The sequence below is a fragment of the Leuresthes tenuis genome, unplaced genomic scaffold (assembly GCF_036924035.1).
Source record: "Leuresthes tenuis unplaced genomic scaffold, fLeuTen1.0.hap1 SCAF_16, whole genome shotgun sequence".
NCBI classification, from domain to species: domain Eukaryota; kingdom Metazoa; phylum Chordata; class Actinopteri; order Atheriniformes; family Atherinopsidae; genus Leuresthes; species Leuresthes tenuis.
Window position 1 is genome coordinate 24,607,325 of NW_027325370.1, and position 22,682 is coordinate 24,630,006.

General features: G+C 37.5%; 2 long non-coding RNA genes across 2 annotated transcripts in view; both read left to right on the forward strand.

Moving 5' to 3' along the window:
- Nucleotides 1–1,089: 1,089 nt before the first annotated feature.
- LOC140271181 (uncharacterized) lies at nt 1,090–4,874 on the forward strand. The gene is made up of 3 exons (XR_011907839.1): nt 1,090–1,131; nt 2,873–2,987; nt 4,486–4,874. It is a non-coding gene; the product is annotated as an uncharacterized lncRNA (long non-coding RNA).
- Nucleotides 4,875–5,965: 1,091 nt separating this feature from the next.
- LOC140271444 (uncharacterized) overlaps nt 5,966–22,682 on the forward strand; it is a 32,319-nt gene continuing 15,602 nt past the window's right edge. Inside the window, exon 1 of the long non-coding RNA XR_011907847.1 lies at nt 5,966–6,000. This is a non-coding gene — a long non-coding RNA (uncharacterized lncRNA). The remainder of the gene's footprint in view (nt 6,001–22,682) is intronic.

Here is a 22,682-nt window from a genome sequence, read left to right on the forward strand (position 1 = left end):
TTCAGATATAATTGTAACTATAGGCAAATTGCCTGTGGATAAATGAATACTTTACCTTACTGACACCCACTCACCTCATGCTCCTTTATTTCTTCAGTAACTTTGACAGCAAAAACAAAAAAGCTCGAACCAGTTTGAAAGTGAGCTAAAGGTGCAACTGACAAGTTGCTATGTGTCTTCTCTCTAACTTTTTTCTCTACCTGGTTCAGGTATTGGTGTTTTAGAGGACTGCTTCAACCAATGATATACAAGATCCTGAGAAGGACCACCCATTCTTCAGTGCTAAAAATCTGCCACACCTTACTTTGTGGCATGGTTGTGTTATAAAGAAAGACAAAATTCAAAATAAATTGATCAAAAATAAATGTGAAAACAGAAAGTAAAAGCAATATTTACAAAACGTATGAGGTCAACAATTTAATGATAAATCTCTTATTAACCATAACAGACTAACATTCACTTCAAAGACACAGAAGGCGGACTCCAGGGGAAAAACCTACAAATCCAATAAAGGAGTTTCATGTAATATTCATCTAATAAGAGCCTTGTGTTCATTATTTGATGAGTCCCGGCTCTAAATTGTTCATTTTCGTCTCATCCTCTAGAGTAAATCACATTTTTCATTAGACCAGAGCCTTTCACAAGCCCTTTAAATCCGTTCTTAGAAAATATTTAAAAAACAATTTACAACTGTAACAAGAACAAAAATACCACAAGTGCAGTCTGTGAAATACCTGCATCTAAGTGCTCTTTCTTGATTATAATTCACATCTCTACAAACTACGTGATGATAAAATATTGAAACAATACAACCCAATAGTCCACTGAACTGTCATGTGTTTTACACTCAGTGCGCTTGTGCTTTCTTAGAAAAACTCTCTTAAAGATATCCAAACATATTTCTTGGCTAGAAGTTTTAGGTTTCAAGTAAATGTCCAACTTTGAGCCTCTAATGAAAAATGGACTTGCACCTGACATCCCTCACTATGAAAGAAGGGACTTTTTGAAAAGCATTCCTCACCCTCACAATGGCAGTGTTGGAGGTGTTGGTGGGTCGGGGGGGATGGGTGGGGAATAACCACGGCAACACATTCTTGAGGTGGAGAGCTGCCCCGGGCCTCACCTGACAAGGTATTCCTCTCCAGGGCACATTCATTTAGCCCCAATTTTTTTCTGTGTGATTTTATTGACAGTGACACCAATATCTTTGAGTTATGAGCTGTTGTTCTCAAGAGACAGGCTGTGCTATACCTCTGTGTTCGGTGTGGGCCAGATAGCTCTGGACAGTGTGACTTGTTCAGGATAATCTTTTGGAGCACTTAAAGGTGACAGGTGAAAAACGAGCTTCTAAAACGCAAACTCCTTGAAGGAAACTCTGCTGGCTTACTAACCAAACTGAGAAGAGTTTGCAAGATTGTTTTGAATATGTAACAAAACCTATTTCTGCCCTTCTTACAGCTAGACTTTACCATCCTGGCAGCATGTGTCAGTCTGCATCAAATACAATGTCTCACTGAAGTCTCCGAAAAACGATGGATGTTGTTTTCAGCGAGTTCCTTCAGATAAGATCAAAAGTCCAGGTGTAAAACAGCAGCTCCAATCCACAAAATAGCTCTTTGTTTTCTACACTTTTTTTTTTATTGGTGTCGCTAAAGCAATATTGCAAAAAAAATGTAAACACCAAACACAGAGTAACTTCAAGCAATCTCCAAAGCGTGCTTGCCTGTTTAACAAGTTCTGCTGAGTGGATTTCATCGTTCCTGAGTTATGACTGTGCTTTTGATCAGATCTGCTCTTACATAATGTTACTTTTGCATATCTTTTTACTCAGTATCTCCTTTGGTTTACTGTTTAAAACACAGAATACCCAAAGGAGTTAAATGCTTAGAAATCACACACCTTCAAAATGCACCTCCCTTGGCTTTAAATTTGGTATGTGTTTTGTTGAGTGGGTGGCATAGCTTCAAGCTGACAGGTTGATCAACAGTGCACTCAGTGCAGCGGTCTCTCAAAGTCTGATTGATAAATACAGTCATTCAAATATAGTGTGGTGTGAGAACTGACCCTTGGAGATTTGTTGAATGAAGAGGTGCTGTATTTCAGCACTACATTCCCATGAGGCTGCACAGTGATGGCTCCGTTGCAACATGTCACTGCAAAGAATGTGAGCTTCAACACAGCAATCAGACTAGTCAGAAGGCTCTGCAATGCAAGGCTGCAACTATATTTTTAACAAATTCAGAGCAACAATGATTTATTGGCGTAATAATACGGGATGTGCCAATGTAGAATTTTCCAAGATTTGTGGTAGAAACAAGCAACCTATAGAAAACAACCCTTTAAAGTGAAATTCAAAGTCATTTTTGGGAGACAATAACCCTTTTTGTTTAGACTGTAATACACTTCATAATCAGATATGTGTTTCGCAATGCCATACATGAATGTAACATACACAGAAGGCTCCGATGTTTATTGATGTAATATGAACCAAGCTGTATTATGAATTAATTTAAAACAGTTGGTACGCTCAGGCAGCAAATCAAGATACACCTCAAACATAAATGTGCATAATATTTGACTAATGAAGTAAAAGAGCTTTTTGTTCTAAAATTATATAATTTGTTCTGACATGTATAGCTATATGAATGTTTTTGTGAGGGATTTCAGGGTGTTGACCGTGTCTGCAGCCTGAGGCCGCCCCGTGGTGGTTTCTCCATCTTCGTACTCCCCTCTGTCTTTATTTCTGACGCTGATTCTGCTCTGATTTGTCCGGCCAGGATGCACAGAGCTTCTAATGTACTTTTGTATTCAAACAAATTAACAATGAGGAGCGCCATCCTATAGCAGCATAAATTTTTCATTCCTCATTTAGATGCAGATTCCAGATGTCACACCCAGAATACAAATGGGCTGTCTAAATGGGATAAATATACTGCGGCCTATGTGATGTGTCTGAGCTCAAGACAAATATGGTGAAATCTGATCAGGTTTTATTGAGAATCACTCTCACTGTAAATCTAGTCAATTTAATAAATAAAGCGTGATTTATTATTAAATTGCAAAATTTCAACTTCTGGAAGCAGCCAACTGGCAAAAAAAGTACAATTTTGAAACGCTTGGACATTAATTTTTTATGCAGAACTTCCTGTTGTAATTTTGTAATTTTTGTAATTTGTAATTTTTGTTGTAATTTTTACACCACTGAATTTGTAAAGTCTGAAAGAAGGAAACATGAATTCTAAGTTTATTGCATCATAGAAAAATGTGTTTATGTTTATGCATTAGTAGACGCTTTTATCTAAAGCGAATTACAAATGAAGATATAACAAGCTATATAAAAAGCTAACAATAAACTACATAGAAGGAACCCACTAGTCCGACTCTGTCAGAGGTGACAGAGTAGAGATAGAGTGCAGGCATCGAGGGAAATGCAGAAAGATAGAGGGGGTAGGTAAGTACAGGGTAAGTGCTAGGATAGGAGATGCTCTCTGAAGAGCTGAGTTTTCAAGAGTTTCTTGATGATAGACAGGGACACCCCTGTTCTGGTAGTGCTCGGTAGGTCATTCCACCACCGTGGGACGACACATGAAAAGAGTTTGGATTGTCTTAGGTGTGGTGTAGGCACTGACGAACGGAGGGACCGAGTTGTGACATAAGCCTTTGCAAGAGTATTCAAGTAGATGGGAGCCGTTCCATTAAGCACTTTGTAGCTAACATCAGTGACTTGAATTTGATGCGGGCGGCTAAGGGTAGCCAGTGAAGTTCAATGAACAGAGGGGGGACGTGTTCTTTTAGGCTGATCGAAGACCAGACGCGCCGTCGCGTTCTGGACCATCTGCAGAGGTTTCACAGCACATGCTGGGAGACCATTGCAGTAGTCAAGGCTGGAGATGACCATGGTCTTCCCCAGGAGCTGGGTGGCATGTTGGGTCAGGTATGGTCTGATCTTTCTTATGTTTAGCAATGCAAAGCGGCATGAACGAGCAACCGAGGTAACGTGATCTTTGACGGTTAGTTGGTCATCAATCATGCCACCCAAGTTTCTAGCAACCTTTGATGGAGCAAGAGATAGCATGTTATCAACTACACATCCCAAATGAATGATTAGAATAATCAGCAAGTATGTATATTTAGGTTTCAGAATCAAGAGAGAGAATGGTGTTCTTTCAATCCAGGCTCACAACAAAATGTGAAATAGTTTTGTGAATTTAATCTATTGATTCGTGTTCGCAGATACGATTTTGCCATGTTTTTTGTGCCACAGCATACGAAAATAACTGTTGAGTTCTGATTCTGAGAGGAATTGTGGTGTGGTGGTTAGCACTGTCGCCTCACAGCAAGAGGGTTCCTGGTTTGAATCCCGACTTGGACCTCTCTATGTGGAGTTTGCCTGTTCTCCCTGTGTATGTGTGGGTTATCACTCCCAGGGCCCGAGACCATGGATGGTTTGTCTCATTTCTCTCTATGTGACTCTATGATGGACAGGCAACCTGTCCAGGGTGTACCCTGCCTCCCATCCAGTGGCTACTGGGATAGGCTCCAGCCCCCTAGTGACCCTGAGTTGGATTAAGCAGGAAGAAAATGTATGGAGTTTTTCTTCCTCAGCTAAACATACAAAAAATTCTAGAGACACAAACAAGTTGTTTCTTTTGAAATACATTACTTTAAGAGTAGTGCTGGTTTGTCTTGGCAGAAAGACAAAATTTTCTTGTAATTGGTAATTTCACATTATTCGGTGAGACTGAGTTGCTTTTTGCTCTTAGTCGCTGGGAGAGTCTCTGCTGAAGTTGCTGGGTGACGAATCTTAAAACTCAGTGTTGGCATATGAGACTCAACTCTCTTAACCCTGCACAAAATAAATTCATTGAGCATCAACTGACTGTACTCAGTCTTGTAACATTGGCTCTTTAGGTATGTACCTCTGCGACATGATGTTGGTGCACATACAGTCCTAGACAGCCATGGTCCATCATTAACTTGGCCCTTCAATTCACCTCTTATCCACCATGCATAAAACTGATTTTCTGCGCTGGCTGTAGCCTTCCAGCATCTGTAGTGTGGTGTTTTAACCTTACTTATCATGATCCAATTCTTCTTCTTCTCAGTATTTATTGACATTATAAGTAGGCTTAAGTTCTGCAAATTTTTGCATCAAGAAAAGATCAATTTCTGTGATGAAGGCAACTCCACAATTCAGTTTAACGTAGGATTTTGAATTAATGTTTAGAACTTGATGATGACAATTAGAAATATTTGGCAGGCACTGTCAGATGCCATCTACTCTTGCGTTTACTCCTCACTGACTGCACATTGTAATCGAATAAATATTTCTTAAATGGAAGACTGTGTGCATCATTCAAAAACTGGTGGCCTGAAATTAATCTGCTGGGCAGGAGGAAGCTGGATAATTCTCCCATTCATGTGTGAGACAGGGGGTCTGTCAGTACCCTGTGTTTACACACTTCTCTCACTGACATGGAACGTTCAGTAATAACAGTGGAGGGATGGCATCACAGCGGGAATCATTGAAAATGCATCTCTTTTGCTGCAACATTTTCCCTCATCTGAATACTATTGGAGCTTGAAAGGTTGGTCATTGCCGTTACCTCAGCACAGGATCCAACAGACACTGGATCTTTCTGTTTTTTTTCTAGTTGAAAACCCATAATTTCAATGACTATGATTTTGTAATATGAGAATATTATTTCAATATGTACTGCAGAATTTGTAGCAACACTGAGACAATTAGACCACAAATACAATAGCTTCCTGAAGACTCCCAGTATTTCTAACAGTGTGTTGCAGCAGTATCAGTGAATGAGTCTGGGCTTGTTTTTTGTTCAGAATACTTGTCTGGTATTTCAATGAGCCTCCTCTTCTATAGAAACCATGGAATTCCAGCTAGCTGGAGGTGTCGATTAGTCCTGCTTTGTTTTGAATGGGAGGGTATATGGCTTTTGTGGGAGGGGATGAGAGGTCAACGCTCATCTATTTACAAAGGTAAGACAGACATGACCAACCCCCTTTGATTTGCTAGTCCATTAGTTAACCTGGTCACACTATAGACCAGACATGGAGAGCCTGGGTCAAATATCACCCTGTTGGAGTTTTGTACTCCTTAAAGTCTGATGGTGATTTAAAATGTGTGTTTGTGAGTCTGCAACACTATATGTGCTTATGTTTGTGTAATCATACAGTATAATCATGTTCTACATCAAAAGCTAAATTCTATGGTCCATTTAAAAAAAAAAAATAACTGAAGTCTAACAATAAGATTCAGTGTTTCTCCACAATTCAGCTGTAACTCAAGACAAGAATTACAATTTGCATGATCAAGCGATGTTAGTCATGGTGATTTTCCCAAATCCTGTTTTCACATGCACTCTGGATCCTTCACTGGATTGATTACTGTCTTCTTCAGCTAACATCAGAGTGCATTGTGACACAGAAAGTCAATACATAGTGCGAACGGACCAAAAGGGTCACTCTGGGCTACTTTAGATTCCTCAACCTTTAAAGTCAAAAGTTAATCCATAGACAAAAAAGCAGAAGAAAAAGGTGTGACTGGGTGCACCCATTGTCTCTTTGCAAAGGTTATTTGACCATATGCTCTGAGCTGCAGGTTAAAGATTTCCAAAAGTTATAAAGTTAAAGATGACATTTACTACAATTTTAAAAAGCCATTTAGTCATTTTTTAATCTCATCTTTGACTTTTTCGAAACAACAAGAAAAAGAAAAATGACAGCAGCAAAAAATATTTTAGTACCCTGTAAAATCCTCAGGCTGCACCGTGGTGTGATGGTTAGCGCTGTTGCATGTTCTCCCTGTGCATGCATGGGTTCTGTGTGGCCCTGTCATGGACCGGCGACCTGTCCAGGGTGTACCCTGCCTCTCGCCCAAGGCTCCAGCCCCCCTTGACCCTGAGTTGGATTAAGCGGGTATAGAATATTGATGGATGGATGGATGTAATATCCTCTTTAGCAAGCATCGCACTTTGTTTTGTGGTCAGCTAACAGCTGTTTTCTAATACATAGCAATAACTACTTAGAAGTTGGCATACATCATCTTCATTACCTATGCCGTTAGCGTTACGTCAAGTGCTAAACAAAAAAAGGAAGGAACCCAGACAAATTATTTCTCAGATACTTACATTTCCCCCCTCTGAAGTTCAGGTACTGAGAATTAAAATTCATAACTCTCGCTGGCTCAGTTTCTTTGCAAGTACAGTGTTGACAGTCTGGAACATTTGCTGGAACATTACTCTTAGTTTATTCACTGGGCTCTTATATCCTCTAAGGCTGGGGATAGATGTAGGATGCAAGCTCGTCAGTACAGCTGTCAACAGAATATTTCCATGCAAAGCTGACTTTATCAGTCCAGCAGGATGGATGCAAGTGGGCAGAGCTCAGAGGTCAAGGCTTAGCAGAGGAAGTGGAGTGAACCTGACGAGTGATGTAAATTTGAAGTGAAAATCAGAGCGGTTCCTTGACTGAGGAACTTTCAAACAAAGGGGCAATCAATCAAATAAGCTAGGGTTTTGTTTTTAACTTGCTGGTGACTTCAGACACCCAAATATAAGCTCTAAAGAACAGAAATACATTTTTACATTATATGGAATATTATGTTCACCCAAAAGTTGTCTCGACCTGGCAGGACACAGATGCAGGGTTTTCTTTTCAATAGTTCTTTATTTTCACTTCTTATTGTTTTCCAGGACAGAGACATAAATAGGCTATGAAAATGTCTAACACACTTCTTCCAATAAATAAAGAGGAAAAAGTGTGACTATAAAAATTATGAAAATAATAATCACTCCACTCTAGGAGGAAAACAAAAAGACTAAACTTTATCAATATCCAAAAGTTCTCTTACTAAAGAGGCGACGACAAACAATAATCACTCCTGCAAAAACGGAGGCACTATGAAAGGTAATCAAAATCGAAATCACTCTGAAAGGAGGAAACAAAAGCCTATGAAAACGTAGCAGAGGAAAGCTAAATCTTTGAGGCAAAACTTACAAATCAAAACCACTCTGTTGGAGGGAAAAGAAGCAGAACGCTGTGGATGTGACACAAAGCTTGGAAATACTATGGAAAGGCAAGGATGAACGCACGAACATAAGACTGGTAACGAACACACTGGCACAGGACAAAGGGAGACGCTGACTATAAGTACACATGGAGGGAAGTGGGGAACAGGTGCAAACAATCAGGAATCAGGGAAGACAATCAGACTGGTGACACATGAGGAAGAGCAAGTGACCTGAAACGAGAGGAGAGTTAATCCTTCAAAATAAAACAGGAAACGACGAGCAAAATAAAACCTAGATGACCTCACCGCGATGTGACAAAAGTGACCAATATCTGAATCCATTTAACAGATTGATGACACTGATGTTAGCCATTGATATTACATAATTGATGTCTGATAAGAGCATTAGACTCAACTTTTTTGTTTTTGTTATTTTTTTCATTTTCCCTTGTAGGTAGTACTTGTTATCAAATAGCTTGCTTTTTTTTTTTTTTTTTTTTTTTTTTTTAGTATTACCTATTCTGAAGTTGACACCAAGTAGATATTCTACAGTGAAATGAAAGCACTGCACTCTGATTGGCTAAAGATAATCATGTTATTTGGGGGTTTTAACATCTCTACAGCAGCACTTGAGCCGTGTACACACCGAAAAAAGCATTTTTGCTAATTCAGACATAAGAGACAATAACATTAATATTGCAACTCCAGTTATATCATATCATATTGATATTGCAACATATCTGTTGTGCACAGCTGGAAATATATCAAACACCCCTGTAGTCAGAGCTGGTCACAAACACATAATGCAACGGCCACTGTACACACATGCAGGGAATTTCTTTGTGCTGTCACGACATTTTCACATGATTCCCCCATGATAAGTAGCGGATCCACCTATGTTGAGAGGATACTATCTGCAGTGAAAAATGAAGTAGAGAGGAGTCGAGTCAAGACAAGCCATGCCATGCAAAGAAAAAACACCATAAAAATCTTTTAATGTTTTGTCGATTTCAACATGTATTTCCAGCCATTTCAATATCAGATATAATTTGAAAGGAGTTACTAAATTTATTGAGGTACAAGAGTTGAATTTCAAACAATTTTGTTTGGTAATTAAACTCTGATGCATCACCTCCATGAATGAAGGAATGGGATAAGATAGGCCCCCCAGAGTTCAAATGCTGGTGGTGTATGAGCAGAGCTAGGGTGTGACAGATACTTCAGATGAGGCTCCTCTGGAATTAGGAAGAGGTAGCAATGGACAGGAGGCGGGTTGCATTAAAATCACCCTGAAGGCGAAATGACAGAACAGGAGAGGTATAAATGAGAATCAGACAAGTTATTGGCTCAAAAAATGTCAGGCAAAGAGATGATTGGGCCAGAAAAAATAAAGAGTGGAAAATTGGAAGTAACATAGCCTCAACACCAGACGTTGAGGCTTTAGAAATGAGGAAACAGAAATGAGGAAACAGATCTTGCTTGTGGAACTTTTGCTGTAGACCCCATACATACATTTTGTACAGACTGTATGATGTTTGATTCCAGATTTTGCTGATATTTAATAAACTTCATTCTTCCCTCTAATGGTGAAATGTTCCCTGTTCCTTTGCTGTTGGCTGCCACACCCGAATAATCCACCCTCGTGCTTAATAGTTGGAGAGCAACAATCAAATTCTTCAATAATAATAATACTAGTTTCTAAATACATATTTTTGGAAATTTTCTGGGATGATTTACCACTGTAGGGACCTCTATGAAGATCATATTTGTGCAACTATAACTACAACTATAGCTTATCAAGGAATTCTGTCAGCGCATCTCGAAATATTCTTGGTACTCCAGACCTCAAACTGACCAGAGTTAACTGCCTTTTTGTAATAAAAAATAAGCAAAAAAATTACTTCTTATTATACGTCTTCAGGTTTTGTGGGCATGTGAGCAATTTTAATCTTCAGAATTATAGTTAGGCACAAGAGTTTTCAAGTTTTCAACTTCAGATGTATTCTGTTGATGTGGGAGAAAATAGCTGCAATTTCTTTTCTCAGACAACAAGAGAGTGTGCTGGTGTGTGTGAGATCTAAACACTGCTGCAAAGACATTGTTACAGTTATGTGACCAACAGTGATCTGCAGTTCACAAAAATGGCAACACTACAGACATGAGAGCCATATAGATCCTTTCACGTAATAACCTGTCAAGAAAGCAATTAAGTGCATTTTCCCAAGTCTTTGTTCTTTTTCTTATCCTTCCAGCTGAATTATACTACTCAAAAAGTTTTCGTAATGGATAGTGAACCAGTGGTGCAACTTGTTTCTGTGCCACAATAACTGGTAATGACCCTTCTGTGATCAAAAGTACTTGTGCAATTTTGTTGAAATTTCAACCGACCTGTTATACTGGCAGGATTTGCTGTGCAAAATGGTAGCTTATGTACTCATTTCTGTGCAAGATAAATAACTATACTGATAGATAAAATGGAGTTGTAGCTCATAATTACCTGGAATTAAAACATGTCTCTGCAAAGATTTAGATTGTGGTTGTGAAGCCATACAGAACATTTAGATTTGTTAAAATGCCCTGGCAAAACAGCAGACAGTGGTGCTATATGTAAAGCATCAGAAAAATATATGAGCAAATGTTGTTATGGGTTATCATATGTTAAGATGGAAAAACAAGAATCACATTAACTCCTGTAATCATCAGTAATACATGTCTTAAGCTGCTTTCAAAAAATGCGCTGGAGTCCTGAAATGAACTAGAGATGTTCCAGAGTGGTGGCACGTGGGAACACAAATGTCCACAATGTTTGCTCCAAACTTTTTTCAGTGATTATCCACCCAGCCCCCTTGCGAAATCTCCAGAACATCAGCGAGTGAGACAATGTATGAACATGTCTCATGAACATGTATATATTCCAGAGCATTTACTGTCACTGCACAAGGGAGCACGTGTGTGTACTGGTGAGAGTCTGTCCTTTCTGCTGAGCTATATGCGACTTTTCACTCCTCACTATTGCAGATACGCACACATCCATGTAGTATTCATATCAACCCAACAAGGAGCCTATTCTCAATTTGTCTGTAAAAAAGTGACTTCCATTGCTTAATTTCTGCATCACATGCTGCTTCTTGCACACTCTAGTTCCCCCTGCACCCTCTCTCGCATGACCAGCAGAAAGTCTCCTGCTGTGATGTCCATTTGCAAACATCTATAGAGAAAGTCAAGATCAAATTGTGCAAACATTCTCCCGAACATCTCCGGTGTTCATGCATAAATATGGCATTAGTCTTAGATATATGAATGGTTATGTTTACAAAGAGTCAAAACCCCTCACTAAGTTCTGCCTCGACGTGTTTCAATGATATATTGGCTCTATGCTGTGCACATAGTCAAGCCACAAATGATTCATGCCCACGCTCAATAGTGAACTTTGTCTATTCTTTCTTTAAACGTTTTTGTTTAAAATCTGTCTCACTCGAGGTGGAAACTAGTTGAACTAGTTGAACTAGTCTAGCTTCAGTAACAGCTAGTAACAGCAGGGCAGAGGACTTTACAACATATCATTTTCTGCAGAGAAAATCAGTGTCACATAAGTAACACGGATAATTATAATGGTAAGTTTAGCTGTGTTTAAGTGCTAACTTCTGAATAAAATGAAGGTGGAGTAGTACGTCAGAATTTTTGCTTTGGCACTTTTTATATTCTAGTCTTCAACACTGCTATTCTATAAATTTCCAAAACATGCCCCTTTCTTTGGGCCGTAGTATAACCCATGTTACCACTAAGTCGTAAGCTAGTAAACCAGCAATGCTAATGACCTAGACATACCTATTGTGTCATGTTTTGTAAATACAGAACTTAATGAATGGTTGGTTAGAGAAAAGAAAATTGCAAATGGTAATTGAATTGTATTTATATAAGACTTCCTTGGTTTTGTTGATCAATTAGAGCACTTTACAATACCAGCAACATTCATCTCTTTACACACATCCATCCAGCCAATTTTTATCTTTACGAGCCCATGTACAACTGCTGATACTGGTGGTATTACCTGCTATGTCTCTGTTGTCTTTCCTCTTTTTGTCTCTTGCTTGCTGCTGTAATGTGTGAATTTCCCCATTGCGGGACAATAAAGGAAATCTAATCTAATCTAATCTAATCTTTTCCATACACTTATTTGTCATGCAATTGCACAAACTCAGGAAACACAAGTTGGAAATCAAACCACTGACTTCCCAATTTGAGGACATTATGCGTGACGCAAAAACATTTGACAATAACTGGAGTTGATTAAATGGGGAAAAATATTTTGGTAAAAGCCAGGTGCAGGTGCAATAAATGAACAGAAACAATACTTTCTCTCTGAAGCATATAATCCCGTCAGGATTGATGGACCTGGATGGCTACTGTAATTAAAATGTAAAGCAGGTGGTATGGAACTGTCTCCAACAAAGTTAAAGGGTGACAGGATTATCCAAAGTAAGCCAGCAGAATCATATGACACCAAATTTTGATGCCAAGCCAATAAAAAAGAGAGGATGCTTCATCAGTCAGTGGAAACATTTCATTCTTGTAATCTTTTTCAGCTCTTTATTTATTTTCTAAACCTTATTAATCATGCTACTACAGTGGAGAAGCATAATTTTTTCATCAGTTTCTATGAAAAAAATCACCCTTTTGGTTAAATTAAAATGTAAATTGCAGAATGACATTGTGATAAAATGCCTCAATAAGAAATTTATTTTACAGCTTTTAGTTGACATGCCAGCATTTATACATGAATACAAAACCAATAAACACTTTTTTTCAAACGGATCATTTCATAACCTCATATTTGTTATATCGTATTTGTATTGTATATGTCTTCATTCGTTTTGTCATGCTCAATGAACTTTTTCTATATTTGTGGCACCTGTTATTGGTTTTCCATTTCTGAGGGAGCACTGAGGATGCTGAGAGAAAAATGCAAGAAAAATGGGCACATATCACTTTTTTCAAACACATATTTAGTGCAATAAATCCTCCAACTGGAACGATCACATGTATGATTTGTTCACGCCCTTAAATACAACTCATAATGCTGCCTGTGAATCACCACCCCTACAAGCAGCGTGAGGGAAATATACCGCATGTGAGTATTAAAGTCTGTATAAGCCACAAAGTCTGTATAAGGGGAAGAGTGGTTGCAAGGCGCAACTAGAAGAGTTTTCAACCATGAGCCATGGGGGGAGGACAGTCTTGTTCATCAACTGTACAATGTCAACAACTGCAATGACATTTTTTTCTGTTTTGTTCTTTTTTTTTTTCTTTATATGTAGTCAAGACAGGTGGAGGCTTATCTTTGTCCCCCTATGTGGTGCTGACATCCGCAGCCCAGTCAAAAGAGTTTTATAAACCCGGCCTTAAGGATACAGTGTAATGCCATCCTTTCATGCTGTCTAGTGACCCACCTGTTCTCTTGGAGGCACAGGCATACTGAACCACTGTTTGGCAGACAGAGCACTGATGATAAACCTGCTGCTCCATGCAATGGGAGAGGGTAATCGGCTTGTTTTAGAAGGTGTGATTGCATTTAAAGAAAATCTGCCTAGACATGCTAAAAACAGCATAAGAAAGCTGATTTTGATTTTGTGTGGGAAGGTACTGCCATAAGCAAAAACAAATTATTCATTTGAATCCTCCTTTAAATAAAGGAAAAGCCTTGTTCACGTTCTTCAACTTTGCGCAAATCCTCTAAAATGTAACAGAACAGCAGAATAAGTCTGAACTATCATATTTAAAATATGTCAGGCAAATACAATTTTAAAAACTCCTGTTATCAATCTGCAGATAATAAGTATAGCATGAAAGGGGCTCTCTCTTGTGACAAACCCTCAGAGAATTATATTCAGAGTGGAATTTCAGCACCCCACAGTGCAGTGTTGTGCATGAACACATTCAAATCAGCACATGCATAAAGGATGTTCATATTTTCCATGATATTTCTAACTGAAAAAGGCCCATTTGAACAAATTTTTAATAATGACTGTGATGATGAATTGAAAAGTGCTCATGTTTCAGTGATCCATAGCTCTATGTACTCTATATGAACCATGAACTCATAGAAAATGTCGGCTAATTTATTTTGGGAGGGTAAACTGAGGTTAGAATTCCAAAAGGTGAACTATGAACACAAACTAGTTAATTTTATCCGTTTGAACTAAACTTTCAGATACTTCTTGTAAAACGTGAACATGCACAATGCTGCCAGTGTCTTTCAGCTCATTGTTTCTTTTTACAGCCCACAGCTGAGGGTGAATTCATGGTTTCTGCATCAGCACCCACAGGCAGACTTTGAACACAAACAGCTAGCTCATTCACTAAGATTTAGGTCACATTGACATTTTCTACGCATGTGTATGATGGAAAATGGCAACTCTGCCAAAATAGGATTTTGTCATTTGCTATTACTGTGTCATCAGAGAGTGTGTAAAGTTTAGAAAAGCTTTCATGTACTTTTAAACAAAAGTATAGGAACGTATCTAGTAATAATAAAGTGTTTGTTACAGGACTTACTGTTTTGTTTGGTCATGAGGCGTGTCTTGTCGTGATGGTTCTCATGAGAAATTATAGTCCTTGTTCTCTGAAAGAATGTAGATTAGAGGCTCTTATTGCAGGTGTGGTAAGCACGATTTTATGTTTTTACATGTTGATGCTGATATATTTATAATCTTTTCTATCTTCATTCTTTACCCACATTTCACTAGATTTGAACTGCATTCAGTTTGAGTGGAGTAAGTAAAAGCAGAACTGAACTGTTTTAAAATGTTCTATCAACTGCAAAGATATTGAATGAATGATATTAAAGTTTAATAGTTGTTTAAAAGATTAGCATTGTCCTGAATGACAAACACACAGAGACGGCGGTTAATATTTAGCCCAGAGAGAATTCCTACGTGATTCCATTTCTAGAAATCATTTGGACTAAATTGGGAGTTTGTAATCTGGCTTTGGTCATTTCCCAGCTTCACTTATCTGAATAGAATATAAGCAGCAGAATGAGTTTTAACTTTAAGAATAAGAACCACAGCTGCTGGCTTTACATATTTATTTGGTAGCAAAGGTTGGATAGCACAGTGGTGAAACTAAATTATGTATCAGCGTCTAATGCAGCTTCCTCCTCATAAGCCAAGCTGTCCAGATGAGGAGAGGGCAAGAAGGACAGCAGATGTATAACTCTGCAAGCTGCTATTTCTCATGCTGAAGTATGTGTAGCCAGAATAAATACCTCCTACTTTACATGTGGCTAAGAATAGTGTTCTGGGTTTGGGATTTGATTGAAAGCAAAGCTGTCAAGTCTGTGATAAATATTCATCCCATGGCCTTTTTAATTCAATTGTTGTGTATCCCAGAATTAATGGGACTGTATCTGGTCAGCTCTAAGATGCACTGTAGAGTCAAGGCATTTGAATATCTGCAGTATGAGGAAACCCTCTTAGTCAGGGACAGTTTTGCACAATATCATGACCTGCAGCAAGTCTTCACAGATTTTCTCTTAATAAAGCTGATGTGAAATGACTAAACAATGATGGATTTATTTCCCAGTTACAGACGCATTTGAAGCATGCATTTAGTCAGTCTAATTTTTCTCCAAAATTCTCCACCCCATCTTTTCTGTAGGAATTTTCCAGCGGTGTTTCTGCAGAACTGGAATTCTGACAGGCTGGAGCATGTTTCGCACTTTCGCAATCTCCAGTGCGAGTACCTGTGCAAACTGGCACAGGCATAAAAAGAAAGTTGGATTAAAGGTTGTATGTAAGGACAAATATTGAGTTTTCTGGGAACTATACATATCTCATTTAGTCATCTTTGAGTACATTATTTAAAGGCCTTAATGCAATTTACAGTTGGCTTTAGTGTGTAGTAAAGGAGAAATTGATCAAATATCTCATATAGAAACTTCCATAAGGTAACCTCAGTCATAAATATCCACTTTCTCAACACATGGCAGACCTGCTTCATGGTAAGCTACTGTGAAGTGAGGATAAGCAGTTTTAGTTTTTTACCATTGAGCTCAGGCAGAGGTCTACACATGCTTTAAGGCTGACTCACTAATGAATGTTCAGCTTTCACCTCCTCCTCCACCTTCATTCCTCACAAGCTGAAGTATCCTACTGAGGTTACTGCAGGAATTTGACGGTGGAGTGGAGGATGCCTTTATTTTCTCTTGAACGATGCTGACATAGGGCAACATGAGCTGCAGCTTTGTGAAGCTTCTTGTCCTCTGTGATCAACTCTGGTTAAATCGCTGGACCCGCCTGCCAGTGAAACTAGACCCAGTAGTGAGATTTTCTTTGAAATAGAAATGTAATATGGTTTACCTGCCTCAAGCCTAGATAGCATTTTGGTGCTTTTTTACTTTCTCTATTATGTGGGAGTACTATCAAAATGCACGAGTGCAACATATCTCCATGGAGGTAATGGGATCTCACTCCCTGATAATGGTGTACAATTTGAAACCTCATTTTGGTGAGATAGTTAAGCTTTAACATCAACAATAGTTGACCATCTTCTGCCTTGATCCTCATAAAGATTAGGACAGATCCTGAAATTAGTCAAACATGATCACAATGTCCTTTAATAAGAAACATACTCAGTGAAGATTTATCTTGGAGTAACCCAATTTATTCCACTGGCTAATAAAACAAAGTGAGTTGCAAAAGAGCAATAACAGTCTCAGCAGCAACTGCACTGATGACCTGCAGGAAGATTAAGTATTTGCTTTGCCTTGAAAACTGAGGGACACAAAAAATGCTCTTGTGCGCCATCTACTGAAGCAAAGGTGAAAATGTAGGTAAACAAAAGTTTCCATGCTTAAGAAACTACTTTTTTCAGACAACTCATACCAAAATAAGTGGAAAAGTGACTTATAGGAAGAAAAAATGTTGAACTCTCCTTTTAAAGTTCGACAGAAATATCATCAGCACTTCAACTAATCACTATTTAATGTTTTTATTATAGTGGACAGCATTGCTGTTTAATGTATTGTTGAATTTTACAGCTAAGTAGTTAATTGTTGAGGTTTTCATAGTAAGATAAATATGAGCATTCTAGTCTCTGGGAACTTGTACACTATTGAAACAGTCTGGGTCGCTCAGAGGGAAAGTTTGTCAATGACTGTTTTTTGTGAGGTTACAAGCCATCAGTGCAGCATGTAAGCACCTTGTGTGTCTTTTTTTTTTCTTCTTTTAACTAATGGCTGTCAAATAACTGCAGTGAGGTACAATCTGCAATATGTCCCTCTGAAAGTAATGTACAAGTACATGCTTGTGTGAATCGACGTACAATCACTTGATAGGTTAGTGGAATAAAAGCTTATGTAAAACCTTCATAGAATGTAAGACATTCTATGAAATTTGTCTTCCATTGCTTATTGTCTTTTATTTTCCTGGACCCATCTCACCCTGACTATCAATATAACTTAATATAACTTTAATTTGATTACAAACCATAGTGGGTTCACAGTTTGTATCAGAAGGAATGTAAAATGACCCCCTCTTATCACGGATTTTGAACTCAGAATACGATAATTTTTGACAGGAAGCCACATTCAAAAAATAAATATGACTTTTGTTGCTTTGCTATTTACAACTCTTTCTAATCACCAGTTAATAATTCACCTAGATTTATAAAGGAATGAGTTAAAAGTGCTTTGTCCAATATTTTATTAGACTATTATAATAACAAGTGGGCTGCCTTTCTGAGGAATTATGTAAAACTCAGAAATTGAGGTTGACAAAACCTTACCCAAGTTCCAAACAAATTCCAGCCTCTTGGTGATGTTTTCTTTGATTTTTTCCCAACTAGAAGAAAGGAATTTCCAGTTTACAACTTTTAAAGAATGCAGCACTGGAGTATTCATCATAAAGATGGCAAAATGCTTCAAAAACTCCAGTAAGACAAAATAGTGTGATTTAGTTGTATAAATGTCTATAACACAACAACACCACACTTCACATAGGTCAATTCAATTATTGTTTACTTCAAATATGACCTTATTCTGGTTCAGTTGATTAAATGCTGTTAACATGACAATTGAGATTAAGGTCTTAATGTGGTCAATATTTGAGCATTGCTGTGCATGTAAATGTAATCATTATTATCCAGGGTGAGAGGACTTCTGAATACCTTATACAGTACAATTCAGCTGTCTCACTCAGCATGTTGAATATCTTTCCTCTTTTTTGAACTTGACTGTTGGAGAGATGTGCAAAAACTAGATTGTTGCAACTTTTGAAACTTAATGGTTTGTGCAGTCTCTTCTTTCAATATGAGAGTGGGCGAAACACATTTTCTCCAGCCGGGGGAGACACATAAAAAGAAAATGTTGGCAATATTATTTCTGAAACCGAGTTGACGTTATTGCAGTTTTATGTGTCATGGGAAATCATTGTGTCCTGGGCTGCAGCAAATGATTATTGAGAGCTAATAGTCTGCGATGTTTGATATAAGGGAGAGAACAGACAAAATCACTCATAGCACCTCAGGGAATAAATTAAGGGTGAGGGAAAGGGAGGATAGGAAGCATCTCAGCAGAAAGAAAATCTTTATTACCACCTGCCTGGCTTGTTTTTTTTTTTTGTCATTACTTGTACACAGCACATTTCATACTGTACAGCTGGTTGAGAGGCCTATTCTGAGACTCTGGTATGAGCAGTGAGTGATGACTGCAGTATTTACCGAAGCCAATACATGCAGCAAATATTGGCTTGTGAAATGTAGAGGGATACCACAGTGTCTGGAAACTCCTGAGGCAATCTGCAGCTCTACCTCATTTCTTCAGCCATATGTTTGACTTAACAAGTCAACATCCTTTCATCATACACCTTGAACATGTATGACGCTAAACAAGGAAAAATTTGCTGTCTGCAAACTGGATCATATATAATTTACGTCTTTAATTTGTGCAGCTGAGTGGTCTGTAATGTCAGGTGGTCGTGTCTCCTGCATCCTGAAGCTGGAACATGAAGATCTCTCTCTCACTGACCTTCTGCAGGACAGACAATTGTTTATGTGTTATAGAGAAAAGCTGTGTGGTCTCAGGAGGCCTACCTGCTTCTGGGTGTGCTTATCAGCTAGAGGAGGAGAGAAGCTATTTTCCCTATATCCTTCAATGAAGGGCAACTGGAGATGGGTATACACAGGTAGGACTAACTAGAAAGTGTGTGAGGCTACAAGATTACAGACAGAGAGAATACATTTGAATAAATTAACATGCAAAATCATCCAAAAAACAGAATAATTTATCATATTTTTACATGCCTAATAATGAAATTAGTTCTGTAATCAAGAAACTCAGAACTAAAACATAGCCAATGTATGTTAATGATTTCTTTCATTTAATTACAAGCTAACAGTTAGAGAGCCCATTTATCCTCCTCTCAGCAGTTTAAGTTCAAACTGGAATCTTGTTGTGTAAGATGGAATGAGAACTATGAATACATTTACAATGTCAAATCAGTGTACTACAATAGCAGCTATATGTCATCGTGCCCTGACCTGTGTAGCTGAAACCTGCTGTGTTACTAATGTCTTGTAGTAGCACAAACACTATTTCTTAAAGCTTTTTTTCATCATTATAAATGTTATACTTGCGAAAAAGCATATCTTTAAAATATGTAAAAATCTGGATTTCAACATGTAAACCATAGAAAAGAAAACTGCATCAGTATCACTGTTATAGCAAAGCAATTTAGAATATAAGAAAATAATACTATATGAACTAAAATGGTTTTGTTGATTAACATAAAGTGTTTTTCATTTTAATAAACAGTGCCTGACGTAACAGAGTTCTGTTAACTATGTCAATTCAGTTGAATCACCTGGAATTATGTATTTGTCATAATCATTTTAAAAAAGTTAAAAATAAAAAAACAATGTAATAAACAGATTTTTGGTACTTATCAGTGTGAGAAAAGCTTTAGTCAGGGTGATCAATTAAAATATCATAAATATACTCATACAGGAGAGATAGTGTCCATTTAAAGACCAAAAAGTCATGATATGCCACACATTTTCAGTGCCTAACCCTCACTTTTTAACACCTGAACCTAACCGAGTACTTTTTAATGCCGAGGCATAAACAATTTCTTAGAAATACCTATACCTACTAAAGATTATCATTTAGTTAGGTACAGGTAATGTGTTATGTGTTTATCTTCACTCCTTTGCTGCTTGTTTAATATAAAAATCCCTGCCCTGAAAGAGTTTTACAAAATACTTTAGTAATTTGACTGTTGGATAGTTTAAGATGTTTTTTTAATCTATTTTATTGAATAATTATGTTATTTTTCTTTGAAATTGTGAAAGTGTAGAGCTTCAAAACATAGTGAAAAGGTGACATGAAAAATGACAGTGGAGAATTGATCAGAGGATTGGGGTGGCAAGATATGAACACAAACAACTGACAACATAGTTTAAGGATGGGCTAGGTATAGGTCAACAGTGTGGGCGTTTGTTACAGGGACTCTTGGTATTCATGGCCTGATTTCCTGTAACTATGCTAGCATGCGATCTAAAAATCCCAAACAGAAACTGTCCTTGGTTTAATACTGCAGAGTCTTGCTATTCTACCACTCTTACCCTTGCAGTTTATCAGTCCAGCACCATACCAGCTCCTTTTGTTATTTCTCTAAACTACATTAATCAAGCACACAATTGTGCATACATAAGTTAGATTTGAACATTTGAGCTTAGATCAGAACAGTCAGAACAAAGAGACTTGCATCATGAACTTCCCTAACACATAATATGAAATATGAGGCATCTTTTCCAGCACATATACCAGAAGTAAAGCTCCAAATTAAACAGACATTAAGTACATGTAAGTAGATAATGTTGATACAATACTATTATGTAAGTTTTACAGTATCTAACAATGTATTAGTAATAAAATTACTTGTAAAAACATTTCTGAGTAGTTCTCTGCTGCAAAAACAAATGTTCAAGCAGAGCATAGATAAAAAATACAGCAAGCTTTCACTCTCTGAATCATCTAATCCTCCCCGCTGTAAAGCTGAATTTGTAAACAACACAATTAGTTAGATATGATTTAATTAACTTAGTGTATGCGCCCAAGGTTTCTCGCACACACAATAAACTTAGAATAATAAGGGAACTATGATGAAGGAATCAATGAACAGTGCATTTCATTGACTGCAGTTTTTTTCCCTACAATCCTCCTCTGCTCATGTTTCACAATGTTTTCATGTATGTGTGATGGAGCCCTGCAGAATTATAATATTAAAGTTGACAATAATGTTGACAGCTTCAGTTACATAAAAGTTTAGCAATATGTGTTAATTAATCTTAAACTAAAGACCGATGTTGACTCCAAATATCCTTCAATCAATAGTGAACATGATATCTATAACCTCCGCTTCAGATGACAACTTCCATTAAAAGTTCTGTTTAGCTGTTTTAACAGGCAGAAAAGTCTGTGTTTAGAAGATGTAGCTGTTGAGTTATACCCATTATTGTCATGCAAGAGACACTCAAATATGAACAAACTATTCACAAATGACTTGAGAGAGTTGCACCTAAATATATAGAAAAGCAGAAGCAAGAGGAAAAGTCCAATACTTGGTTGACCGTAGCTGATGGTTGGCCGTAGCTGAGGAGGAAGAGCAGTTGTCTGCCATTAGGAAGGTCAGTGGTTCCAGTGTCCTTGCCTCTTAAGCATCTATCGATGTGTGAATGTGCGTAATGCAGCCTGTAATACTGTACAGGCTAAGAAATGCTGTCAACTAGACCAGAAAAGTGTTATATCTATAATGTCAGTTTAATAAAAATGCAAGGATCTCTGCTACCATTTTGAAAAGAGTACCAAGCATGACACACTTACTGTAGAGGTCACTTTGTACTTCTACACCTGAAACGGATTTAGGACAGCTCTGTATTCTTTAATATATAAATTATATAAATATAATTCAATATGAATATAATTCAATAATGATAATTATATAATAATAAATAATGATAATAATAAATTGTATCTTTATCGTGTTATTTCAGTTTTATCTTAATTCTATTTTATTGCCACATCCAGTCACTTATTTTATATGTGACTGGGTGTGGATGCTGGATGCTTATCTGGAACCTTAGTGATACTGTCTGCAAAATTATGATGTCATTTTTATATTAGTTTTAGATATGTTCAGTAATCTCAACATTGATATCAAGTAACAGAAGCAGAGGAATGGAGGTTTAAGTACCCTCATGAGTCAGATTATAACTAACCTAAACAGAATAGTTTTTTGTCCACAAATAAAAATCAAACTAACCAGTGTTGCAGAAAGTTCCATTCGGTTTTCCAGTGCATCTTAAAATGGAGCAAAAAAATTAATGTGTGCAACTCAAACTCATGCCTTTGAAATTGCTCAGAAATTAATGTTCTCTTTTAATGAATGGGAATCTATGAATTTTATGATCTAACTCGACCCACATCTTCACCTACAAGCAGGTGAGTCGAGCAAGATGTGTTGATACAACCAATTCTAATATTGATGCAGTTTAGCAATACATTTAAAATTCCAGTGTTTTATGAATGGATGTTTAACAAAGTCTGTCTCAAAGCGATTCTCAAAAGAGCTGAAGGAATTCTGAAAGGTTG